This window comes from Bos indicus, chromosome 8, assembly GCF_029378745.1.
Source record: "Bos indicus isolate NIAB-ARS_2022 breed Sahiwal x Tharparkar chromosome 8, NIAB-ARS_B.indTharparkar_mat_pri_1.0, whole genome shotgun sequence".
In the NCBI taxonomy this organism is placed as follows: domain Eukaryota; kingdom Metazoa; phylum Chordata; class Mammalia; order Artiodactyla; family Bovidae; genus Bos; species Bos indicus.
The window spans coordinates 1,743,640-1,771,403 of NC_091767.1; the positions used below are offsets into that span (position 1 = coordinate 1,743,640).

General features: G+C 46.6%; 1 long non-coding RNA gene across 3 annotated transcripts in view; it reads left to right on the forward strand.

The window, feature by feature from the left end:
- LOC139184491 (uncharacterized) overlaps positions 1 to 27,764 on the forward strand; it is a 145,716-nt gene that overhangs the window by 559 nt on the left and 117,393 nt on the right. For 2 of the 3 annotated variants that reach the window (XR_011567979.1, XR_011567978.1), the window contains exons 2-3: positions 27 to 223; positions 16,357 to 16,696. This is a non-coding gene — a long non-coding RNA (uncharacterized lncRNA). Of the gene's footprint in view, positions 1 to 26; positions 224 to 16,356; positions 16,697 to 27,764 lie in introns of those variants that run through there. The other variant, XR_011567980.1, reaches the window with a different exon arrangement.

The following is a 27,764-nucleotide window of genomic DNA, read 5'->3' on the forward strand; positions in this document are numbered from 1 at the left end:
AATATGATAGTCCTCTTTGTCTTCAGACAGGTCTTCCTTTGAGACCCCACACTCTCCAGGGCCCTGCAGGACTGCGCTCGGCCACCTTGGACGAACTTGAGGTGGGCGTGGGAACTTCTTGGGTCACGGTTACGGAGGAGAGGACGGAAATGGAGAGCTTCCAGCGAGGAGAGTCTGCAGGCTGGAGAGGCATCAACTAAAGACCCCAGAGAGATGCCTTCAGGTCAGTGGGGTGAGGCCTGTTTCCCGTCTGGGGTGGGATGCGGGGAGCCGGGAGCGCTGGCCCCACCAGGTTCTGCGCTATGGTCGGGTCCCCTATGTGGGGCGGCATCACTTTCCCCTCGTCCGGTCCCAGGGCAGCGCCAGCGTCCTAGGAGACACCACCTGTCGTGGAAGGTCACGCAGGCAAAGAACTTCCTGGGAAGCTTACTTACGCTGGTACTTCTCAGAGCCCTACCTTGTGCTGGGGTCCCCGCCTCTCTCCCCCGTCATTGTCCCTGCCTCCCGAGCCCTGCTCTTGAGCTTGCTCAGGCTCCTTGGCAGTCCTCAGCGCGAAGAGTCTAGCCTGGGAGACGATGGGTGAGAATTTGCACCCGGCCTGTCCCCAGCAGAACTGGTGAGCTGTGGTTGCCCCTCACCCTCATGTCCTAGCTCGGTGACCGGTACCCTTCTTCTCAGCTGTACACCCTTACGGATGTTGTCCCGGAGTCCTCATCCACTTTCCCCTGTTGTCTAGCTAGTTGCTGGCCCACTCACTTGCCGGTAGACGTCGCTGGGGGCAGACCCACCACCTGCCCCACCCTCTTCAGTCGCATGATCTTGGCCGTCAACCAGAGTAACGACGTTCCAGAAGGATACTCCCTTAGTGATCTCTTCAATCCATCCTGTCTCCACACACTCTTCTTTCTAAGCAAATTGTATTTCAGTATGTCTGGTAAAAATTCTTACATGGATTCCCAGTGCCTTCAGGATCAAGTCCGAGTTTAAGCATGAACTGGCCCCCAGCTCCCTCTCTGAATTAGTATGTCCCCCATCCCAGTGACTTACCATGCAAAGTCATACCTCTGTGTTCCTGTAGCTTTCCTGTGCCTCCTTTTGTCTTGCTCACCCCTTTGCTGACTTACTTCTTCAACACCCAGCACAGGTTGGGTGTTCTCTGACTTTCCCAGGGCTTCCTGGTGGGCACCTTGCCTGTTCCATATGCTTTGTCTCCATCTGACACATCTGACCTTGATTTATTTTCCTTCATCTCCACTGAACCGAGGCAGCATGGCTGCACAAGCTCCTGTGGACACTCTCTGTCTTCATTAAGACTATGCTTAATTAGTGAATGATAGATTTATGCACCCCTATAATATTTCAACTTCATTAATTTAAAAAATTCTTTTCAAGATTGCACATTGTGTTTTGTTGCATTGAGCAGCTTCAGCTGCATGCAACAAATTCTGGTACAAATATTTTCTAATTTTCCTTGTTACAGCTTCTTGGTCTTCTATGTGCTCAGTTGTGTCTGACTGTTTGTGGCCCCATGGACTGTGGCCCACCAGGCTCCTCTGTCCATAGGATTTCCTAGGGAAGAATACTGGAGAGGGTTGCTATTTCCTCCTCCAGGGGATCATCCCAACCCAGGGATAGGACCCGCATCTCCTGCATCTTCTGCATTGGCAGGCAGATTCTTTACCACTGTGACACCTGGGAAGCCCATGGCTTCTTAAATACACTCGTCATTTAAAAGTGGACATTTAATTTCCAAATACATGGGGATTTTAAAGTATCTTTGATATTAATTTCTCATTTAAATGCTTTCTTCTCTGTAATCACCCTCTGTGTTTTTTCATTCTTCTAATTTTATTGAGGCTTTTGATGATTAAGTCAAAGATCTCTCCTTGTCACATTGCACTTGAAAACATGTGAGTTATTTTCAAGTATCTTTTGACGTTGATTTCTAACATAACTCCACAGTGATAGAACAGATTCTGTATGATTTCAATACCTTTAGCCCATGAAATTTTTGCACCTGGTTTTACATCCCTGGATATGTTCCAGTGTCTCCTAGTTTACAGTCTATGGGAACTTGAATAGAATTTGTATTATACTGTTTTGTGAAAATTGTATAAATCTTAATTATATTGAATTGGCTCATGGTACTTTTCAGGTCTACTGTATCCTTCTACTTTTCTATATTTTCATTCTGTTAATTTTTGAGCTTTTTATATTGAAACTCCAACTAAAAATCTTAATTTAGCTACTTAAAAATAATTGTAATATATAGTGAAACTATATGTAACTTTGTTCTGTGTTTTCTGAGCCTCCCAGAAATGTGTTGTCATACCTTCATAATTTTAAAAAATGACAGTAAAAAAAATAATGCTGCAAAAAATATCCTTTCTGAGAATTGTAAGGAAAAATACTAGAATAAAGTTACATCACATGCAATTTGCTGAATGGCTGTGCTCCTCCGAGTGATGTAAGTGAGACCTCAGATCTGACCTCTGGCCCAGTGGATTTTCTTCAGCTTCAGAGGTCAGGGCGTGTTTGCCGAGCCAGTCTCAGGCCCTTGTTTATCAGTCTGTGGCTGCAGAGTTCCACATGGTATTGCTCATTAATCCGCAAACTCCTGTGTCCTCTGTCCTCGGTTCCTTCTACAGCGTAGTCATAGCCTTCTAATTATGGGTTACTCTTAGAATAGATTGTGTTTGTTTTTTTTTCCTGTTGAGAGTGTGGCACCAGGGAGGGCAGATTAACCATTTAGAAGGAACGTATTTTCTGCGTCTCTCCTGGATCTCGTTGCTTGCTCGGCAGGACCAGCACTTGGAGCTGTCTGTGGCAGGACTGGCCCCCTACTTCAGATTAGCTGGGGCTGGTTGGCACGCCCAGACCTCCTGGGCAGAGTGGGCCGGAGCCGGCAAGTCCAACAGGCCGTCCGGGTGACACCTGGGTTCATTTGAGAAACACAGCTGTATGTCATTTGGGTAAAAGGAAAACACTGACGAGTCCAGAACTTCAAGTTGCCCCTGTCATGGTTTTCTCGGGTGGAGAGCTGCATGTGGGCGGGAAGCGTGTCAGGTCAGCTGTCTCAGAAGTGTTACCCGTGTGTCTGCTTGTTGATCAGCCGGCACTTGTGTTAGGGAGTCTGGGGGTCCTCACCAGCACAAAATAAGGCAGCTGCTTGCTCCTCTGTGTGCTTTACTTGGTGGCTGTTAGGCCACGTGTGAGTCCCTGGCACTCGCATCCTCAGGGCAGCCCCCCTTGAAGGGGGTTGGGGGCTGTGGATGCTCTGACCTGACCCCTTCCCGGAAGAGTCTGGGAGGTGCAGCGTGACTCTCATTAGGCAGTGTCCTTGTTCCTGGGAGCCTGAACAGGCATGGGGCGGGTGGGGGAGGCCTGAGTCAGTGTTAGGAAGCATTCCCTTCCTTGTTCTGGATGTAGACGGAGCACTGATGCTGGTCCTCTGAGGGTGTGTGCACGTGTGTGGTCAGACCAGTCAGCCGGACACTGGCAGAGCAAAGGGCTGCCTGTGGCTCACGCAGGACTGGTGACCCAGCTGGGGCTCACACCCTCTCCGACTGCCTTCTGAGGCCATGGCAAAGCCCTGGTCACCTTCCAGCAGAGCCTGCTGCCCACCGGATTTCATTCCAGATTGTGACTCGGATTAGGGACATGGTTTATGGGCAGGAGAGGGATGAATCCGGGAGTCGCCTCTGTGTGCAGGGCCTTCCCCAGAGGAGAGGTGTTGGTGCAGGAAGGTCAGGGGAGGGCATCTCTCTGCAGAGAGCCTACATGGGAGGTAGGTGGGGGTGGAGGCTTTCTAAAACAAGACTTCAGAGCTGTGTTTCCTGTGGATTCTGAGAAAGTGATCTCTTGTGTATAGCCTTTGTTCTGGTCTTTGAGTTTAGAGTCACCTCTGGAAGGAGGAAGGGAAGACATCCCCTTCCCCACCGTGGGTTAAAGTTGAATGACCTGTGTAATGAAACTGACAACCATGTCGCTGATCGGCAAGTGAGAAACAGAGATGCAGAGAGGTGCCCCAGGAACTCCAGTCGGGAGACCCTGCGCCCACGTCGGGAGACCCTGTGCCCACGTCGAGTGCCGCTCTGCCCTGGACTTTGCCCAGAGGGGCACCTGCAGCCTGCAAACCTGGGTGGGAGGGACCGTGGACCCCGCACCTGAGAACTCCAAGGGGAAGCGAGAGAGTCGAGGTGTGGTTTTTGTGCTGGTGATACCACGCTTCACTCATTTTTCAGCAATTATGTGCTAGAACTAGGAAGGGGCTTCCCAGGTGGTGCTAGTGGTAAAGAACTCCCCTGCCCACGCTGGAGACATCAGTTCAGTTCAGTTCAGTTGCTCAGTTGTGTCCGACTCTTTGCGACCCCATGAATCGCAGCACGCCAGGCCTCCCTGTCCATCACCAACTCCCAGAGTTCACTCAGACTCACGTCCATGGAGTCAGTGATGTCATCCAGCCATCTCATCCTCTGTCGTCCCCTTCTCCTCCTGCCCCCAATCCCTCCCAGCATCAGAGTCTTTTCCAATGAGTCAACTCTTCGCATGAGGTGGCCAAAGTACTGCAGTTTCAGCTTTAGCATCATTCCTTCCAAAGAAATCCCAGGGCTGATCTCCTTCAGAATGGACTGGTTGGATCTCCTTGCAGTCCAAGGGACTCTCAAGAGTCTTCTCCAACACCACAGTTCAAAAGCATCAATTCTTCGGCGCTCAGCCTTCTTCACAGTCCAACTCTCACATCCATACATGACCACTGGAAAAACCATAGCCTTGACTAGACGGACCTTAGTTGGCAAAAGTAATGTCTCTGCTTTTGAATATGCTATCTAGGTTGGTCATAACTTTCCTTCCAAGGAGTAAGTGTCTTTTAATTTCATGGCTGCAGTCACCATCTGCAGTGATTTTGGAGCCCAGAAAAAGAAAGTCTGACACTGTTTCCACTGTTTCCTCATCTATTTCCCATGAAGTGATGGGACCAGATGCCATGATCTTCGTTTTCTGAATGTTGAGCTTTTTTCTTTTTTTATTTTTTTTCTTTTCTTTAATAGAAAATTATTTAATTAGTATACATGTGTTCCCCAGAGGGATGGTGTGGGGAGGGAGGAGGGAGGAGGGTTCAGGATGGGGAATGTTGAGCTTTTAAGCCAACATTTTCACTCTCCTCTTTCACTTTCATCAAGGTGCTTTTGAGTTCCTCTTCACTTTCTGCCATAAGGGTGGTGTCATCTGCATATCTGAGGTTATTGATATTTCTCCCGGCAATCTTGATTCCAGCTTGTGTTTCTTCCAGTCCAGCATTTCTCATGATGTACTCTGTGTATAAATTAAATAAGCAGGGTGACAGTATACAGCCTTGACGTACTCCTTTTCCTATTTGGAACCAGTCTGTTGTTCCATGTCCAGTTCTAACTGTTGCTTCCTGACCTGCATACAGATTTCTCAAGAGGAAGGTCAGGTGATCTGGTATTCCCATCTCTTTTCAGAATTTTCCACAGTTTATTGTGATCCACACAGTCAAAGGCTTTGGCATAGTCAATAAAGCAGAAATAGATGTTTTTCTGGAACTCTCTTGCTTTTTCCATGATCCAGCGCATGTTGGCAATTTGGTCTCTGGTTCCTCTGCCTTTTCTAAAACCAGCTTGAACGTCAGGAAGTTCATGGTTCACGTATTGCTGAAGCCTGGCTTGGAGAATTTTGAGCATTACTTTACTAGCGTGTGAGATGAGTGCAATTGTGCGGTAGTTTGAGCACTCATCTCACATGCTAGAGTCCCTTGGACTGCAAGGAGATCCAACCAGTCCATTCTGAAGGAGATCAGCCCTGGGATTTCTTTGGAAGGAATGATGCTAAAGCTGAAACTTCAGTACTTTGGCCACCTCATGCGAAGAGTTGACTCATTGGAAAAGACTCTGATGCTGGGAGGGATTGGGGGCAGGAGGAGAAGGGGACGACAGAGGATGAGATGGACGTGAGTCTGGGTGAACTCCGGGAGTTGGTGATGGACAGGGAGGCCTGGCGTGCTGCGATTCATGGGGTCGCAAAGAGTCGGACATGACTGAGCAACTGAACTGAACTGAACTTGAGCATTCTTTGTCATTGCCTTTTTTGGGATTGGAATGAAAACTGACCTTTTCCAGTCCTGTGGCCACTGCTGAGTTGTCCAAATTTGCTAGCATATTGAATGCAGCACTTTCACAGCATCATCTTTCAGGATTTGAAAGAGCTCCACTGGAATTCCATCACCTCCATTAGCTTTGTTCATAGTGATGCTTTCTAAGGCCCACTTGACTTTACATTCCAGGATGTCTGGCTCTAGGTCAGTGATCACACCATCGTGATTATATGGGTCGTGAAGATCCTTTTTGTACAGTTCTTCTGTGTATTCTTGCAACCTCTTCTTAATATCTTCTGCTTCTGTTAGGTCCATACCATTTCTATCATTTATCGAGCCTATCTTTGCATGAAATGTTCCCTTGGTATTTCTAATTTTCTTGAAGAGATCTCTAGTCTTTCCCATTCTGTTGTTTTCCTCTATTTCTTTGCATTGATCACTGAGGAAGGCTTTCTTATCTCTTGCTATTCTTTGGTACTCTGCATTCAGATGCTTATATCTTTCCTTTTCTCCTTTGCTTTTCGCTTCTCTTTTTTTCACAGCTATCTGTAAGGCCTCCCCAGACAGCCATTTTGCTTTTTTGCATTTCTTTTCCGTGGGGATTGTCTTTTCCTGTCTCCTGTACAATGTCATGAACCTCAGTCCATAGTTCATCAGGCACTCAATCTATCAGATCTAGGCCCTTAAATCTATTTCTCACTTCCACTGTATAATCATAAGGGATTTGATTTAGGTCATACCTGAATGGTCTAGTGGTTTTCCCTACTTTCTTCAATTTAAGTCTGAATTTGGTAATAAGGAGTTCATGATCTGAGCCACAGTCAGCTCCTGGTCTTGTTTTTGTTGACAGTATAGAGCTTCTCCATCTATGGCTGCAAAGAATATAATCAATCTGATTTCGGTGTTGACCATCTGGTGATGTCCATGTATAGAGTCTTCTCTTGTCTTGTTGGAAGAGGGTGTTTGTTATGACCAGTGCATTTTCTTGGCAAAACTCTATTAGTCTTTGCCCTGCTTCATTCTGTATTCCAAGGCCAAATTTGCCTATTACTCCAGGCGTTTGTTGACTTCCTACTTTTGCATTCCAATCCCCTATAATGAAAAGGACACTTTTTTGGGTGTTAGTTCTAAAAGGTCTTGTAGGTCTTCACAGATCTGTTCAACTTCAGCTTCTTCAACGTTACTGGTTGGGGCATAGACTTGGATTACCGTGATATTGAATGGTTTGCCTTGGAAACGAACAGAGATCATTCTGTCGTTTTTGAGATTGCATCCAAGTACTGCATTTAGGACTCTTTTGTTGAGCATCATGGCTACTCCATTTCTTCTAAGGGATTCCTGCCCGCAGTAGTAGATATAATGGTCATCTGAGTTAAATTCACCCATTCCAGTCCATTTTAGTTCGCTGATTACTAGAATGTCGACGTTCACTCTTGCCATCTCTTGTTTGACCACTTCCAATTTGCCTTGATTCATGGACCTGACATTCCAGGTTCCTATGCAATATTACTCTTTACAGCATTGGACCTTGCTTCTATCACCAGTCACACCCACAGCTGGGTATTGTTTTTGCTTTGGCTCCATCCCTTCATTCTTTCTGGAGTTATTTCTCCACTGATCTCCAGTAGCATATTGGGCACCTACTGACCTGGGGAGTTTCTTTCAGTATCCTATCATTTTGCCTTTTCATACTGTTCATGGGGTTCTCAAAGCAAGAATACTGAAGTGGTTTGCCATTCCCTTCTCCAGTGGACCACATTCTGTCAGATCTCTCCACCATGACCCGCCTGTAAAAGACTCAAATTAGATCCCCGGGTTGGGAAGAACCCCTCGAGGAGGGCATGGCAACCCACTCCAGTATTCTTGCCTGGAGAATCCCACAGACAGAGGAAGCTGGTGGGCTCCAGTCCATGGGATCTCAGAGAGTCAGATACGACTCTGAAGCGACTTAGCACGCACACAGGAAGGAAGGAAAGGAATTCTGTCCTCTGTTTATCTTGTGGGTGCTTATGATAAAAAGTGGCTCCAGCTGGGACAAAGGCTGAGGGGAGCCCCAAGGTGCAGCTGAACCTGGTGGGCAGAGGCCCAGGTGGATGGCAGTGGAGAGGACCCTGGTGAGGAGGAACAAAGGGCGTGGGGATAATGGGTGCTGGCTCTGCAAAAGGCAAAAAGAGCTGGTTTAGGAGAACTGAAGGACTGGGAGGCCCAGAGGCCCTGCTTTCCATGGGTACTGGCTTCCTCTTGGGCCTTCCCCTCTGCCAGGTTCCGGTCCTGGCAGTCCAAGCCTTGCCCTGGGGCAGCAAGGTGGGGGAGGCGATGGGGGCTGGGGGGTCAGGTTCTGTCGCCAGCAGCATGGGGGCATTGGACAGCCACACAGGAATTATCACCACAGTGATGGGATGGGGCTGAACTTACTTCTGATGCTGGTACCACTGTAACTTGAGCCCTGTCAAGGAAATGAAGTCTCCCAATAGATTGAAAGTCCTCCCCTGTCACAGGAGACACACCGAAGTGTGCCAAGCTTCATTCTGATCCCTGCCCCATCTCCCTAACAAGTGCAGTGTCTACCATTGCTACAGGAACAGTTGTGGGGTGTGTTCTCCATGGTGGGCAAGTGTGCTTGTGAATCGTTCTTCACTGCTTCCAGCCACACAGGGGTTGACCCAGCTGAATCATCCGACCCAGTGCAGAAGAGTCTCCTCCTGGCTGGACCACACCAGAGTTTCAGACAGACACAAATTCTGCAGCTTCTCTTCAGCAGGCATTTCAATCTCATCGCATATAGATTCTGGCATGTAAGCTAGGCCAATACATTTTGCTGAATAAAATGTTGGAATTGGTGTTAGACCCACATGTTGGAGTATTTTGGAGGCAGGCATGTAAAAATACAAAATCTGTCATTCAGTTGGTTAGTGGGAAATGCCATCCAGGCTTTGGGCTCCATCTATGTCATGTTGATTTGGCTTTTCTCTCTGGTGAAGTGCTTTAGATCCATTACCAGTGTGTTTCTCCCTTACTTGGGGCAGCTGGCAAAAAGGCAGAGCTGCGAATAAATCCTGGATGAGTGTGGGACTGAATTCATGTAAATTTTTGCAGAAGGCTACTAAGTGGCTGGTTTTTTCAGCATCATGGTTCAAGGGCCCTCTATTGTGATAGATGAGCATTTCTGCTATTAATTTCAACGAACCTTTCCTTTTGCTTTAATAGGAATCCTAACATGTCTTGGAATCAGCCCTTCCTTGGGGAATGTTGTGATTGTGCATATGAACTGAATGCGCCAGTTTGCTCATGTTGAATGGAAATGGGCTGTAGGATCAGGGAGAAAGGCAGTCAGAAATTGCTGACACACCCAATGACACTGGCTGGTGATGTCCTGCATCATCAGAGCAGAGTTAGGAGAGTGCTCTGCAAGGCTGGGTCCACGTGGTTGACTTCAGTGAGTTATAGGTCCATGGGTCTGTGCTTGGCCTGTAGTGCTAATGACTGCAGATGGACTGAGCTAACCAGCCGGTCTTCAGGAACCTCTGGCTGGTACATGAATATAACATTTAATTATGTTAAAAGTCCACTGTCGCTTATTCCCCATAAGAGACAGAGGAGACGATGGCCCGTCATCTGCTAGCCGCTTATCGATGTGTAATTCACCTGCCACTGGGCCCGCAGTCCTCTGGCGCCAGAGAAGTGGGAGAGCCAGGGCGGCTCTGAAGGTGTCCTGAGCCCCAGACTAGCCCGGCCGCAGCCTGGAGTCGTTTCCATGGGCAGGGTCAACATCTGCCTTCCAGCCTTCGGGGCTTCGGTTCTGAAGGTCCGGTCTGGTTTTCTGTCTCTCTCGTTTTCGCTTGTATTGACTCTCACCCCACTCATTCTCTTGAGGGTGTCATTTCTTTCCTTTCGTCCTGTCGTGGGATGACTCCTGAGAAGACTTACCGGAAAAGGAGGAGCCACATCAGTGCTGAGACCCCAGGGATGGGGGGAGGCCAGGCTGCAGCCCCTGATGGCGGTCTCCCTAGCCTTTCGTCCAGGACGGCTCCCAAGACCGCACACAGGGCATGCTGAATTGATTTATCTGTAACGAGATTCTGGCTCAGGTTTCCCTTGAATAGTAGTTGTTACCTAACTTGGAGGATTCAGAATGTGACCTGACAGGCCAGTCAGGAGCATTGAATTACACAATTCAAGCCCTGCCAACTTTCAGACCCCCTGGAAATACACCTTTGTTTGCTGTGATGTGCTGTGTTGGATTGTCAGGAATCAGTTAGGACCGCGGGACCGCGGCCCCAGCTTCACCGAAAGCCCTCCCGTTGCTGGGTCTGCCTGGGCCTCACCTCCTCTGGGAGGAGCCTCTGTCTATGTGGGCCTCTGCTGGCAGGGCCTGGGGGCCAGGGGGCTGAAGGCCGAAAGCGCAGGGTGATGGGCACCTTCTGGGGCCCACGGTTCCGGAGTTTAGGAGGGGATGTGTGTCTGCACTTCATCCTCTTGTCAGTGGAGTACGATGTTTTTATGGACTCTGTATGTCTAATATTTATAAACGCATGTTTATACTTTTAGAGGGAGAATATTTTTCATTTGCTGCACCAGGAGTCAAGCTGCATCCTCCTAAACAGCTGGGCTTCCCTGGTGGCTCAGTGGTAAATAATCCACCTGCAATGCAGGAGACATGAGAGATGCAGGTTCGACCCCTCAGTTGGGAAGATCCCCTGGAGAAGGAAACGGCAAATCACTCCAATGTTCTTGCCTGGAGAATCCTGTGGGCAGAGGAGCCTGGAGGGCTATAGTCCATGAGGTCGCAAAGAGTCAGGGCAATGATATATGAGCATCATGACAATTTGCTCTGAATGTCAGCACAAGAAATTAGTCACAGAACTTGTGACTTTTAGAAAGGATTAGATGCAATATTTTGGACCAGTGAAAGTCATATTGCACATAAGTGAGAAAATAGAGTCTAATGCATGCATTTTAATTTATTACAAAATAAATATGCCAAATTTGTCTAACAATTTAGAGACATTGCATAATTTATAGTGACAGTTCATTTACGAAAGAACTAGGGTATCTTTTTTTTTTTTAAGTCATAAAACAAAGTGGAGAGTGACTCTTATCCCATGAGTGATTTATGGCAGAAGATTAATAAAAAAAATTAAGCATAATGAATGTACTTGCATGACAGGATTATAGCAGGAATAAATATCACAATAAATAGCAACAAATTTTACATTTTTAATCAGTCTAAGGAATTTTACTACACAGCAAATTAATTTTGTTTTTATCTGGCACAACATTAAAATTGTTTTATCAAGCAAACTGCATTGAACACACATTGCCCGTCCTCCCAAACTAGTTGAAACTCCTTGGGGACGGAAGCCTGTCTCTGGTTTATGCAGCCTCTGCATCCAGGGTGTTACTCTGCGTGATCGATACTGGCTCAGTGTCTGCTGGGTCAAACCTGACTGTAAGGTTTTTTATTTTGGACTATAGTTGATTTACAATGATGTATTAGTGTCTGCTGTTAATATATATATATATATATATATATATATTAGCAAAGTGAATCATATATATATACACATACATACACACATGTGCTCATGTGTACTCAGTCATGTCTGACTCTTTGTGACTCCATGGGCTATAGCCCTCCAGGCTCTTCTGTCCAGGATTCTCCAGGCAATAAATTGGATTAAAGATTTATTGAGCATGGTCCCACCCATCAGAACAAGACCCAGTTCACCCCTCAGTCAGTCTCTCCCATAAGGAAGTTTCCATAAGCCTCTTATCCTTCTCCATCAGAGGGCAGACAGACTGAAAACCACAATGACAGAAAACTAACCAATCTAATCACATGGACCACAGCCTTGTCTAACTCAATGAAACTATGAGCCATGCCATGTAGGGCCACCCAAGACGAACGGGTCATGGTGGAGAATTCTGATAAAATGTGGTCCACTGGAGAAGGGAGTGGCAAACCACTTCATTACTGTTGCCTTGAGAACCCCATGAACAGTATGAGAAGGCAGAAAGATAGGACATTAAAAGATGAACTTCCTAGGTCGGTAGGTCCCCAATATGCTACTGGAGATCAGTGGAGAAATAATTCCAGAAAGAACGAAGAGACAGAGCCAAAGCAAAAACAACACCCAGTTGTGGGTGTGACTGGTAATGGAAGCAAGGTCCGGTGCTGTAAAGAGCAATACTGCATAGGAACCTGGAATGTCAGGTCCATGGATCAAGGCAAATTGGAAGTGGTCAAACAGGAGATGGCAAGAGTGAATGTTGACATTCTAGGAATCAGCGAACTAAAATGGACTGGAATGGGTGAATTTAACTCAGATGACCATTATATCTACTACTGTGGGCAGGAATCCCTTAGAAGAAATGGAGTAGCCATGATGGTCAACAAAAGAGTCCTAAATGCAGTACTTGGATGCAATCTCAAAAACGACAGAATGATCTGTTCGTTTCCAAGGCAAACCATTCAATATCACGGTAATCCAAGTTTATGCCCCAACCAGTAACGTTGAAGAAGCTGAAGTTGAACAGTTCTGTGAAGACCTACAAAACCTTCTAGAACTAACACCCCCCAAAGATGTCCTTTTCATTATAGGGGACTGGAATGCAAAAGTAGGAAGTCAAGAAACACCTGGAGTAACAGGCAAATTTGGCCTTGGAATACAGAATGAAGCAGGGCAAAGGCTAACAGAGTTTTGTCAAGAGAATGCACTGTCATAGCAAACACCCTCTTCCAACAAGACAAGAGAAGACTCTACACATGGACATCACCAGATGGTCAACACCAAAATCAGATTGATTATATTCTTTGCAGCCAAAGGTGGAGAAGCTCTATACAGTCAGCAAAAACAAGACTGGGAGCTGACTGTGGCTCAGATCATGAACTCCTTATTGTCAAATCCAGACTTAAATTGAAGAAAGTAGGGAAAACCATTAGATCATTCAGGTATGACCTAAATCAAATCCCTTATGATTATACAGTGGACATGAGAAATAGATTTAAGGGATTAGAGCTGATAGAGTGCCTGATGAACTATGGAATGAGGTTCGTGACACTGTACAGGAGACAGTAATCGAGACCATCCCCAAGAGAAAGAAATGCAAAAAAGCAAATTGGCTGTCTGACAAATAGCTGTGGAAAGAAGAGAAATGAAAAGCAAAGGAGAAAAGGAAAGATACCCATCTGAAGGGAGAGTTCCAAAGAATAGCAAGGAGAGATAAGAAAGCCTTCCTCAGTGATCAATGCAAAGAAATAGAGGAAAACAACAGAATGGGAAAGACTGGAGATCTCTTCAAGAAAATTAGAGATACCAAGGGAACATTTCTTGCAAAGATGGGCTAGATAAAGGACAGAAATCGTATAGACCTAACAGAAGCAGAAGATATTAAGAAGAGGTGGCAAGAATACACAGAAGAACTATTCAAAAAAGATCTTCATGACCCAGATAATCACAATGGTGTGATCACTCACCTAGAGCCAGACTTCCTGGAGTGCAAAGTGAAGTGGGCCTTAGGAAGCATCACTACGAACAAAGCTAGTGGAGGTGATGGAATTCCAGCTGAGCTATTTCAAATCCTAAAAGATGATCCTGTGAAAGTTCTGCACTCAGTATGCCAGCAAATATGGAAAACTCAGCAGTGGCCGCAGGACTGGAAAAGATCAGTTTTCATTCCAATCCCAAAGAAAGGCAATGCCAAAGAATGCTCAAACTACCGCACAATTGCACTCATCTCACATGCTAGCAAGGAAATGGCAACCGACTCCAGTACTTTTGCCTGGAGAATCCCATGGATGGAGGAGCCTGGTGGGCTGCAGTCCACGGGGTCGCAAAGAATAGGACACTACTGAATGACGTCACTTTCTTTCTTTCATATGCTGGCAAAGTAATGGTCAAAATTACAATACATGAACCATGAACTTCCAGATGTTCAAGCTGAATTTAGAAAAGGCAAAAGAACCAGAGAACAATTTGCCAACATCTGTTGGATCATTGAAAAAGCAAGAGAGTTCCAGAAAAACATCTATTTCTGCTTTATTGACTTTGCCAAAGCCTTTGACTGTGTGGATCACCGCAAACTGTGGAAAATTCTGAAAGAGATGGAAATACCAGACCACCTGTCTTGCCTCCTGAGAGCTCTGTATGCAGGTCAGGAAGCAACGGTTAGAACTGGACATGGAACAACAGACTAGTTCCAAATAGGAAAAGAAGTACATCAAGGCTGTATATTGTCACTGTGCTTATTTAACTTCTATGCAGAGTACATCATGAGAAACACTGGGCTGGAGGAAGCACAAGCTGGAATCAAGATTGCCAGGAGAAATATCAGTAACCTCAGATATGCAGATGACATCACCCTTATGGCAGAAAGTGAAGAAGAATTAAAGAGCCTCTTGATGAAAGTGAAAGAGGAGAGTGAAAAAGTTGGCTTAAAACTCAACATTCAGAAAACTTAGATCACGGCATCCAGTCCCATCACTTCATGGCAAATAGATGGGGAAACAGTGGAAATAGTGTCAGACTTTATTTTTCTGGGCTCCCAAATCACTGCAGATGGTGATTGTAGCCATGAAATTAAAAGATGCTTACTCCTTGGAAGAGAAGTTATGACCAACCTAGACAGCCTATTAAAAAGTAGAGACATTACTTTGCCAACAAAGGTCCTCCTAGTCAAGGCTATGGTTTTTCCAGTAGTCATGTATGGATGTGAGAGTTGGACTATAAAGAAAGAAAGCTGAGCGCCGAAGAACTGATGCTTTTGAACTGTGGTGTTGGAGAAGACGCTTAAGAGTCCCTTGGACTGCAAGGAGATCCAGTCAGTCCATCCTAAAGGAAATCAGTGCTGAGTATTCATTGGAAGGACTGATGTTGAAGCTGAAACTCCAATACTTTGGCCACGTGATGTGAAGAAGTGACTCATTGGAAAAGACCCTGATGCTGGGAAAGATCGAAAGCAGAAGGAGAAGGGGATGACAGAGGATGAGGTCGTTGGATGGCATCACCAACTCAATGGACATGAGTTTGAGTAAACTCTGGGAGTTGGTGATGGACAGGGAGGCCTGGTGTACTGCTGTTCATGGGGTCGCAGAGAGCTGGACACTACTGAGTGACTGAACATTTGCATGAGTAAAAAGTATTGGTTTGTCAAGTTGCTTCTGAGTCTTGGGCAGAATGGACTTGAAGACAGTCTTTGGTAAATATATAGTTCATTAACATAGCTTAAGACAAACATTGCCATAAGGAAAATGCATTGGTCAGGTCAAGGTTTGAGAAGAATTAAGTTCAGGTGGAGCCAGGTGTTGTCATGGCAACACAGAAGTTTAAAAGGAACCTCTCTTTAAATTTGTATAGAAAAAGAAAAAATCTAGGACTTGTAGTTTGTTTCCTCCTGCAGCTAAAGAGAGAGATAAAAAATGTCTGACACTTGCAGCCAATTTCCTCCATTTGGAGACCCCTGGCCTTCCTGCCTGTTACCCTCTCATGTCTGGGCAGTAAAATCCACAGCACTGTATTGAAGAAACCTCTCAAATTCCTAGGTAGCTGGCGGCTGGGGAGATGCCCCAGGGTCCCTGATCACCCACAGGATCTAATCTGTTCTGCCTTAGTAGTAAACCTTCAGAAACTTCATTGGTGGTCCAGTGGTTAGGAGTCCAGGCTTCAAATGCAGGAGGCACAGGGTCAGTCCTCGATCAGGGAACTAGGGTCCCACATGCCATGCAAAGTGGCCAAAAAAAGAAAAAAAAAAAAAACCTTTATGCTTCAGTGCATTTTACTATAAGGATTAGACTTAAGTCACATTTTTTCCATCGCATGCAAGAAAGGGTCAGATGCAGGAGTCAGAGACCACACTGCCTTTTGTCCTGTAAGGAAGGTTTCTGTGATGTGAAGGAGACTGGAGATCACAGCAGATCTTTCATTGAGGTGTGTTATTGGAGGGGCAGCCATTCAGCAGCCTGGCTATGCACAGAGGTTTTGATCTAGCTTGAACTTTTCACTGGAGGCCTGCTTGATTGGCCACTGCTCTCAGATCATAGGACATGTGACAGTAAAACCAGGGTATTATTTATGATTAGAATTTAGTCTCACTCTATTCTGGTTTTAAGACCATCACAGGAGGTTGCTTGAGGTCCGAAGTTCATCAATATTGTCTTTGGACCAAAGGTACAGTATTTCTGTTCTAGCTGTGTGAGTGAGTTTCTCCATCTGCCCTTTGTTTCTTGACCTTTCCTTTAACAGGGACCTTGCTAATCTCACTGCCTTCAGAGTCCTGTGTGTAATCTGCTAAGGAATCTGGGGGATCACAACCAGTGCGAGATTCATCCTGAAACAACCAGATGGTCTAAACGCCAGGGATGCCACTTCAGTTTATGCTCCAGGACCAGGGACCGTGATGGCTTATGTTATAGCGAGTTGCCTGCTGACAGTGCCGTGAGGGTACCACATGCAGGAAGCGTCCCTGGGGCCACTGCGCTGAAGGCGCCCCCATGCCGAGTAAGAACTGCACATGGAGGCTGTGCATTCCAGGAGCTCTGTGACTTGGTTGTCTTCTCATTAAAGTACATTTAATCTTGAATAAGTACATTTCGTTTTTGTCAATTAAATTTCATTTTTATTAGTAATTACATTTGACTTAATAATAATTGCATCTAATAGTGGCCTTCCCAGATGGCTAAAGAATCTGCCTGCTAAACAGGAGACACGTGTTCAATCTCTGGGTTGGAAAGATCCCCTGGAAAAGGAAATGACAACCCACTCCAGTATTCTTGCCTGGAGGATTCCATGGGCAGAGGAGCTTGGCAGGCTATGGTCCATGGGGCTGCAAAAGAGTAGGACCTGACTTAGGGACTAAATAGCAGCAGCAGCAGTGTTTAATATTTCCAATAACGAACCCTTCCCAGCAGCCTGGTGTCCTCTGGGGGCCGAGCAGCTTGGGTCCATGTACTCAGTTCCCCAGACATCAGATGCTCCATGTCCTGGCCGGTGGCCCCTGGCCAGCCTGCAGATGGGGTGTCTCTCTCCAACACATGCAGTCCTGCCATCTGAGCTGCCTGCGTTTACCAGGGCAGCTGGTCCTTCCCTGACATGTTGTGACATTGTGTCCAAGGGTGTGCCCTGCATGGCCGTATGTGCTGTGTCCCTGCATCCTAGCACCTGGGTGGGGGCAGACCCCAAGCCCACTGGAGTGAGTCTGTTGCAGGAAGGAGGACCCCTTCCAGGGCCTGAAGCCAGGCTCTTGTCTAACACTCGGAAATGAATTGTCTGAGGAGATGCATGTGCTGACAAAGCAAGAGATTTTATTGGGAAAGGGCACCCGGGCAGAGAGCAGTAGGGTAAGGGAACCCAGGAGAACAGCTCTGCCATATGGTTTGCAGTCTCGGGTTTTATGGTGATAGAATTAGTTTCTGGGTTGTCCTTAGCCAATCATTCTGACTCAGAGTCCTTCCTGGTGGTGCACGCCTTGTTCAGCCAAGATTGATGCCAGAGAGAAGGATTCTGGGAGGTGGTCGGACATGTGGCGTCTCCTTTTGACCTTTCTGGAACTATTACAGTTGGTGGTGGCGTATTAGTTCCGAGTTCCTTACCAGGACCTCCTGTTGTAAAACAACTCATGCATATGGTTACTATGGTGCCTGGCCAGGGTGGGCAATTTCAGTCAGTGTGCTTCCCCTAACAAGTCCTGCTGGGCTTGTGCCAAGTGTGCACCGAGGGGTGATGTCCATGGGCTGGTCCGCACAGGCTGGCAGGTGGGGTCCATCCTTCTCTGTGCCATGGATGGAGTCCTGTTTCCCCCAGAGTTTCCCACGTGGGAGCCTAATTCCCAACGGGCTGGTCTTAGGAAGGGTGGATGGGTGCTGAGGGTGAGCTCTCCTTCTGGACTGGTACTCCTGTGAGCAGAGTCAGAGAGGGCCCTCCTCACATGGGGACACAGCAGAGGCAGCTGTGCAGGCTGGGAACACTGCCCCCAGCCCTGCCAGAAGCTGACCCGTGGACTCCCAGCCTCCAGAGTGTGACAGTAATGTCTGCTGTTTAAGCTCCCAGCCCAGGCAATTGTGACAGCAGCTTAGGCTGACTAAGATGCCATGTTTCCAGGGGAGGTTTGTCTAGAACATGGTCTTTCCATCAGCTCACAGCAGGGCTACTGGGAGGCCGGCTATGGGGGTGGCGGCATCCGGGTCGCCCTTAGCACAGATACTGCGACTGGGAGGCCGGCTATGGGGGTGGCAGCATCCGGGTCGCCCTTAGCACAGATACTGCTACTGGGAGGCCGGCTATGGGGGTGGCAGCATCCGGGTCGCCCTTAGCACAGATACTGCTACTGGGAGGCCAGCTATGGGGGTGGCAGCATCCGGGTCGCCCTTAGCACAGATACTGCTGTGGGGTTGTTTGTACTTGGCGTTTATGGGCCTGTGACTCCAGTGCAGGGGCCTTAGATCCAACTTTCGAACTGGTTCTGGATTTTGCTCATTTTGAGACACTTTGTTAGTCACTCAGTCATGCCCAACTCTTTGTCTTCCCATTGACTAGCCTGCCAGTCTGCTCTGTCCATGGGATTCTTCAGGCAAGAATACTGGAGTGGGTAGCCTTTCCCTTCTCCAAGGGATCTTCCTGACTCAGGGATTGAACCCAGGTCTCCTGCATTGGCAGTTGGGTTCTTTACCGTCTGAACTACCAGGGAAGCCTTTATGATAATTCAAAAGCTCTCTTACAGAAGAGGTGTATAATGTATTTGTTCACACTGAAACTCTTGGATTCTGAGTTTTTGTTTTAAAATTTTCTTGCAAAATCATTTGTTAAAATTATTAAATTAAAAAAAAAACCTTAAAATTTGTTAAAATTATAAAAATTAAAAAAGAAAAATTTCCAGGTTATTCCCATCTGTGAGCTCATCCAACCCCTCGACTGTTTCATTGGTCTCCACCGGCAGCCAGGCTAGGTTTTAAGACAGCAAAAGAGGCTTACCCAGAGTCTTTGAATTGATCTAGCCTCTGCACAGTCACCCCCTCCCCCACCCACCATCTGCAGTTCTAATGGCTGACTCCTTCTGCGTACTTCTGCTGGGTCTCACTGTGTGTATTTACACATAACCAAATATATTGAGATAAAGGTAGTGAAATTTAGGTGATGAGTGTTAGTAGTTTGCTAGGGTTGTGGTAACAAAGTTTCACAAACTGAGTTTCACAAAGGGAAACTTATCTCTTAGTTCTGGAGGCTAGAAACCCAAGATCAAGGCGTCAGTCAGCAGGACCATTGTCCCTCCGGGAAGGGGTCCGTCAGGACTTCAGTGTATGAGTTTGGGGGGACACAATTCCACACATAACTGTGATTGGCATGAAGACAGTCTGCTTATGGAGGCTTAGAACCAGTGGGGTCCTGGGGGATTATTGGATGCAACCTTAAAATTTGGACATGAGCTCAGTGGGCAGTAAAGACCTTATTATATTCAAAATTAAATCAGGTGATTTGTCATTGTTTAGTCATGCCTGGCTCTTTGTGACCCCATGGACTGTAGCCCGCCAGGCTCCTCTGTCCATGAGATTTCCCAGGCAAAATTATGGAGTGGGTTGCCATGTCCTCCTCCAAGGGATCTTTCTGACCCAGGAATCGAACCCGTGTCTCTTATATCTTCTGCATTGGCAGGTGGGTTCTTTACCTTCTGAGCCACCAGGGAACTCCTTAATCAGCTAAACCATCCTCCAAACGCTCCAAAATAATGAACGCTCCCTGCTGTCTGCCCGTGTCTCTTCTCCAGCCCCAGTGGGCATTCTCTTTCTCCGACTGCCCATCCTCCTGGTTCCAGCCCACCTCCACTGCCCCAGGAAACATTCCACCCAACCCTGCACCACCAGCCTGTAGTAACTAGGTCCCTTCTGTCTCCTGATTTTTATTCACTGAAATTTTCAGTGTACACACCACTTTATGTTTTAATCATGTTGTGCATTTTTAGGCTCTGTGCATTTGTCCATGGAAAAGTTTCTGGTTCTGTTATTAAAAGGAACTCTGATACTTAGGCACGTGAAATTTTTCTGAAATATAGTTTTTTTCCTTTTTTTTTTTTTTTTTTTTAGCTGTATCAAGTAGCATGTGGGATCTTAGTGCCGGGACCAGGGATCAAACCCAAGCTCCCTGCATTGGAAGCACAGGGTCCCAACCACTGGACAGCCAGGGAAGTCCCCTGAAATACAAGTGTTAGTCACCTGGATTTTGAAGAGTGGATGTGTGCGGCCGGGCTGTGGAGTGGATAGTAATGAGTGTCTGGCTGGCCATTCCTCACCCATACGTGAAACATGCTGCTCATTTGCACTTTGACAATGGCAGGCCTTTTGTTGGGACTGTATGTGCAATCACATATTTAGGAACTTTAGGGAGTCCTCAGGGGCAGACTCTGTTGGTCTTATCTCTATAAGGCTGTGTGCTCCTCAAAGGCATAAGCCTTCTCTTTCCTGCTTGGTGATGACTTCCTGCTGGGGCAGGGCTGTGCTTGGGGACCTGTCACTGTAGCTAGGGAAGCCAGAGGTCGTCTTAATGTAAGTAAGGTCAATGGGGGAAAAGGTGTTGTCTCACTAGACTAGACCCAGCCAATATTTTGAGAGTAAATGTATTTACCATGATTATCCTATGGGGTTTGCCATTTGAATTTTGAATACAATGTGAAATATACTTTTAAATATTGTAAAAATTACAGCCACATTAATCTTTCTGAAAAGTTAAAGGTAAGTTTTATTATTTCTCTACAATGAATGAAAATGCAGATCTTTAAAAAAATTAAATGAGACACAGGAGTATGCAGCATACAATTACTGACATGCCTTACACAGGAAGACAAAATAGATTAAATGTCTTAATGGTAAAATCAATGTTTAAATATATTACTTCCCCCACTATGACTTATAATGGCCTAGATGTTAATGCTTTATGTGAAATGTGCAGAATTGTCTTGATTAATTCTCTTAATACCTACTACATATATTATCTTGTATTCTTGCAGTTAATGGAATGAACAAATTTAAAAACATTACTCATGAAACTCCAGGCAACATTATGATTAAATAATGTTGCATTCATAATTCCTGCTAAATATGAGACACATTTGGATTTTTGACTCAGAATCAAAAATTTACTGTAATCTGGCTTCAAGCTTTTGAAGAAATCATGAGGCAAGCCTGCCACCTGCTGGCCAAGACTTGTTACTTCAGTCTACATTTCAAATAATCTGGGCATTTTTGATTACAGGAAAAGAATGTAATACAACTTGAAGCAATCCTACATGTGGACTTTTGAGATTTCCCAAGCTGTCATGAATTACTGAAGCCTGAACATCCCAACAATTTTCATTCCCACAAGCCTTTCATGTTTATTCTTCCTTCTTGATGACCACTGATGATAAATCTAGGGCTACATTTCTGAGCCTTTGATACAGAGTCCAAGTGCAATTCGGGCTTCTTTCTCTTGAGCAGTTATGTGCCAAGAACCTAACTGTAAGTGCTCCCACCGTCCTGCAGGATTGCACTCCTCTGCCTCTTCTTTCCTGACCACACCGCACACACACACTGGCGGAGTCACCATGTCCCCGTCATGGAGGACCCCAGGGGGGCTGCACCCCCCAGAGCCACCTGGGAAACCCCCGTTCCATTAACAGAAGACCCTTGTGGCTCTGTTTTGAAAAATCTGGACACCAGCCTTTCCTAACTATCTGGCTGCCTTCTTCTGGGTCCGAGTCACTGTCCTCCCAAGTCTGAGTTAGTGCAGTAGCCCTTCGACAGGCCTCCCTACCTCTCCTGTTCCCCTCAATTCAGCAGCCAGAGCCGCCCACTCAAGCTGGAGGCCTCCTCTTTTTCATGGTCAACATCCCACCATGGTTCCCCCGCTTGCAGGGTAAAAGCCAGAGTCCTCACCGGGGCAACAAGATGCCACCCCACCCTCCTTTCCCAGTGGGTCCCTCTTGTTTGCTCTGTTGCAGTCACCCTGGTCCTTTGGCTGTCCCCTGAATGAAAAGGCTCAAATCTGAGGTCTTACTCCTCCACTAGATACCCGTTTGGGTCCAGTCTAGTGTCCTGAATTCACCCTGCACCATGCTCCCTGCCTGCATCTCAGCCCTCTCTGCCAGGCAGCACCCACACGGCCCTTTGTCCCGTCTAAGATGCTATATGATACACTTGTGTATTGTGCTTATTACTTATGGTCAGCCTCCTCGGTGAAAAGGTAAGCTCTGTGATAACAAGGATCGTCATTCACTGATGGGTCACAAACACTTAGAACTGTGCCCACAAATATAGGCATTCAGAAATACTAAATATGTGGATATATCCCTTTGTTAAGCCAAAAAAAAAAAGAAAACAACCAAAAACAGCAACAAAGTATCAGGTTTATATTGTAAAACAAACTGCTTTATCAAAACTCTTTTGCATAGTATTTCCTGAATATTTTCCCATGTCAATAGACATGCACCTCATTTTTTTCTAACTACATTGAATGCCACTGTATGGTAATTGACTTTGTGTTAGTCGCTCAGTCATGTCTGACTTTTTGTGACCCCATGGACAGTAGCCCGCCAGGCTCCTCCATCCATGGGGTTCTCCAGGCAAGAACACTGGTGTGGGTTGCCATTCCCTTCTCCAGGGGATCTTCCATACCCAAGGATCGAACCCAGGTCTGCTGCATTGCAGGCAGATTCTTTACCATCTGAGCCACAATTAGTTTACTGTTTAATTAATTAATTTGTTTTAATGGTAACCTTTTAAAACTAGCTTTGTTGAGATGTAATTCATACAACACAAACTTCCCCATTTAAAGTGTATGATCCAAGGGACTTCCCTGGCCATCCAGTGGTTAAAGTGTCCCAAATAAAGTGCAGAACCCAAGGGCAGGAATCACTTACTGAAGACCTGCCCCCCGGCCAGGCGCTGAGGATGAGCCCTGAGGATGCGGCCACGAGGAGCGTGGCTTGGCTCCTGTCCTCAGGGCCTGGGAGGAGAACGCTGATTAACAGCAGCAGGGAGAATTACTGACCATGGGAAGAGCTGCAAGGAAAAGTGGTGCTGCCTGATGGCGGCCCTGTCCTGGCCAGTGCAGGGTGATGGCGATCTGGGCCTCCCCTCCACGAGCAGGGGGCCGCAGGACCCGAGTCCTCAGCATGAGCCGGGGTGGGCGCTGGGACGGGGGGCACTGGAAGGAAGTTGCTGTGGTCGGCCGCCTGGGCCGCTTCTTTCTTAAGGTGCTGTGATGAAGGGCCTTCAACTGTCTCCATCCGTGAACTCGGAGCTTCAGGTGCTCCGACAAGACGTATGCAGGTCTGGCCTTCCTGCCTTTGTTCTTCCTCTGCTTTCTGAAAATTTTAAGAAGAATTGCTGGAAGGGTGTCTAGGGAATCCTTGGTGTCCCTGTGGCTTCGTTGTCTCCTTCCTGGGACTGTTCACAGGCGGTTCGAGGCACCTGGGGAGAAGCCCCAAGGCAGGTCTTTGCAGGTGGAGGCTGTCCCGGGGGCAGCCTCAACCTGGACTCTCAGTCAGGCTCCAGTGTTCTTGAATTTTAGCCAGACTTGTTTTTATTTTCTCCTGGTTTCTTCCTTGAATGTAAAATCACTAAGAGCCCCGTGAAGTTCTCATCTGAAGTGCTTTTTCAATGACTCTAATAAACATATGACTGTAGTGTCTGGGCAATCCAGCTTGTAAATACTCAATGTTACTGGAATTATGACTGTATTACGAGCTAGTACTTAAATTTTCAGTGTCAGTTATAAATTTCCAGATTTAAAAAGGACATGAAACATTTACGAGAAGTATGAAATACAGAAAAAAAAACCCAAAAAAAAAAAAAAAAAAAAAAAACCATGAAAGCAGGAATACAAAAGAAAAGCAAATGAGCCAAACCAAGCTAGTAAGTGAGAAAATGAGTTACATATTCAGAGCAGATGAGAGCAGGAACCGTGCAATACTTGCTTCACCCTCAATTCATTGTTGTTCAGTTACTCAGTTGTGTCCGACTCTTTGTGACCGCACACCAGGCTTCCCTGTCCTTCACTGTCTCCTGGAGTTTGCTCAAACTCATGTCCATTGAGTCAGTGATGCCATCCAACCATTTCATCCCCTGTCGTCCCCTTCTCCTCCTGCCTTCAATCTTTCCCAGCATCAGGTCTTTTCCAACGAGTCAACTCTTCAAATCAGGTGGCCAGAGTATTGGACCTTCAGCTTCGGCATCAATCCTTCCAATGAATATTCAGGGTTAATTTCCTTTAGGATTGACTGGTTTGATCTCCTTAAGTAGCCTTTTAAAATTTCATTTGTATTGAAAGGTCGTTTTGCTTCTTTTCCTCAAGTATCTGCCCTTTATTCAGATTTTGCTTTAGAGGCTGCATTGTAAGAGTTTGTCCTGATCCCCTAGTTGAGATGGAATGTCCCATCTGCAGGCTCCTCGGGGTTCCCCCAGTGCTTCTCCTGCTCCATGGTGACCCATTTTCTGGGTCAGGATGGCCTTCGAAAGCCAAGTCAGTTCCGCCATTCTCCTGCTTAGAACCCTGCAGTGGCTCCCACGTTCTTGGGCTAATTCCAGATCTTGCATGGCCTGTAAGGCCTTACCTGGTCGAGCACCCCTCCACCTGCTCTCTGTCTCGTATCACTTTTCTTATGGGCTGAGTTGGGGTGGGGTATTCATATGTTGATATTCTAACCCCCAGGACCTTAGGATGCGCCTGTATTTGGTTGGAAAGCCTCTAAAGAGGTGATTAATTTAAACTGAGGTCATTAGGGTGGGTCCTGGTCCCTTAGGACACCTGTGACCATGGTCCTTATAGGGAGAGGTGAGGACACAATCATGCACAGAGGGATGACCACTTGAACGCAAAGGGAGAGGCAGCCATCCAACCATAAGCCAAAGGGGGAGGCCTCAGAAGAAACGGCCCTGCCTGCCCTGGATCTCAGACTTCCGGTCTGCAGACTGTGGGCAAGTACATTTCTGTTGCTGAAGCCAGCTCTCTGCAGGGCTTTCCCCACCTCCACTGACCCTGCAGCCTCTCTGAGCTCTTCACAGTTACTTCTCAGGCCCCTGGGCTCCACGGCCACGTGTGTGGTGTCTGCAGTCTGCCCTCTGCCAGCCTCACCTGCCCTCTCCAGCCCCCACTACAGGAGCACCCCAGCTGTACATCACCCTTTATCTTGAATTGCTTTCTTTGTTGTGCTTAGCACTGCATAAAACACTAATAAATTTCTTTACTCTCCATCTTCCTCTGCCGACTCTTCTTTGCCCCAAATGTAAGGATCTCTCTTTTGTTCACTGCTTTAGGTTGAGTGCTTAGAGTAGTAGGTGTACGCTGAGTTCAGAGAAAAAGAGAATGATCCAAGCAGTCAGACAAGAAAAGGGAATTTATTAGAGGGGAAGCCAGAGGATGACTGGCCCTTGAGAAGAACCTGTGTCCTCCCTTTCTGACCCGGTCTTTTTTATACCCCGCCAATGAAAAATTCTCTGAAGGGATGGTTAATTTTTAGCCTGTAGCTGAGTCCTGCGGTCATGTAGCCAGAAGTCTGGAATCCGGTGGTCTCATAGCCTTGAAAAAGTAAGTGCCAGTGGGAAAACAGAATGTCCTTTGGACAACTTGGTCAGTCTCAAGGGTCACTGTGGCTTTATTCTTTGTTTTTGAGGTCAACATAATGAGCCATTTCAACCATGGGCCCCCATGTAGACCCTATCAGTAGGCACTCAGTAAATATTTACTGCCTGAATGAATAAAATGAATAAATGAAATGTTAAATTGGGAAGCGTCGAAGTAAGGTAACTCTAAAGGCACACCAGTCAATGGGTATGTTTTGCCACCTGAGCCACCAAGGAAGCCCCAGTACATACATTAAAACATAATATTCCCCTAGTTAGTGTGGGGTTTCAGAAAAAGGGGTTAAGCTCCATGACTTCAGGAATCTTGATACACATTACCAGTTAAAATGAGATATTTAGTCAATATTTGATTTTCATGGAGATTAGATTCTCCAAAAATTTTAATGAAACCTACTTCTGTTAAAGTCAGTAATTGCTACCCACTGATGGTTTAACTGGACTTCTCTGTTGGCTCAGATGGTGAAGGATCTGCCTGCAATGCAGGAGATCTGGGTTCAATCCCTGGGTTGGGAAATCCCCTGGCTAAAGGCATGGCAACCCACTTCAGTATTCTTGCCTGGAGAATCCCATGGACAGGGGAGCCTGGCGAGCTACACTTCATTTGGAAAGGAATTTGAAGATACACCATGCTGTAGAAGTATTGTAGGAAAGCATGAAAGGTTTAAGGAAGTGTGGCGGGAGTGTGGAATTCCTTAAGTGGACAAGTCAATACTTGAATTTAAATGAGAAGAAAACCATGCAGAGTGACAACTGTTGACTTCAGGTCAATTTGAATCAGTCCTGTTAATTCCCACCAGGACCTAACAGCTCTGGCTCTTTAGGTGGTTGTGGACCAGGGTGGTGACCCCGGGGCTGCCATGGAAGGTCCGGGCACCAACAGCAGGAAATCCACACAGACCACAGGTGCGACCGTGCATTTGGCTTTCCCTCTGGTAGTGGTCACCCCACTCCAGTGCTCTTGTCTGGAAAATCCCATGGGCGGAGGAGCCTGGTGGGCTGCAGTCTACGGGGTCGCTAGGGGTCGCTAGGAGTCGGACACGACTGAGCGACTTCACTTTCACTTTTCACTTTCATGCATTGGAGAAGGAAATGGCAACCCACTCCAGTGTTCTTGCCTGGAGAATCCCAGGGACGGGGGAGCCTGGTGGGCTGCCGTCTACGGGGTCGCACAGGGTCGGCCACGACTGAAGCGACTTAGCAGCAGCAGCAGCGGCAGTGGTCGCCCCCACGTGCTGGCTCCATAGGTGCTTTGTACCACTGCCTTTCAGAACGTCTGTGTATTTGAGTGAGAGAAGTGTGATTGGCTTGCTTAGGGTATGAAAAAGTAAATTCATTGTTTCAGCTATTAAAGAACCATGTTAGAGAAGGTTTTGTGAATAAAGAAAAAAAGTGACCCCACTGTTACCCTCCGCCCCTCACCCCCTCCTTTTTTTGGTAAATGTCTTAGCTTTTACACAGTTGTAATTCAAATTATCTAATCTGGGTGGGGAGACCCTTAGGTAACGGATCCTGAGAGAGTCATTTCCTAGGCAGGTTGATAAGAAGTCTAGGGGTCCCCAAGGAGACAGGGGTCTGGAATTCTCAAGGAGGAAGAAAGGACAAACTTTTTCCCTCTACATTCTTAGGATTATGTATCCTGCCTGAGGACAGTCTCTGGATTAAACCTGGCTAATCATGTTATCTTAAAATGTAAATTATGGGAGTAGGTCTGGTCTTTACAAGGATTATACAACAATAATGTATCCTGCCTGAAGGCAGTCTCTGGACTACACCTTCTAGCTAATCCTGTTATCTTAAAATGTAAATTATGGGAGTAGGTCTGATGAGATCTTTACAACCTCCAGACATTCTTTGGATTCTTTGGAGAGTATGTAATTCCATTGCTAACACTAGCAAGGGGGTACACTTTTTACCTGCTCTGATGTCTATGTAAGAAGCTTTCTCTATCTCCTTTATACTTTAATAAAACTTTATTACACAAAAGCTCTGAGCGATCAAGCCCAGTCTCTGGCCCCGGATTGAATTCTTCTCCTCCGGAGGCCA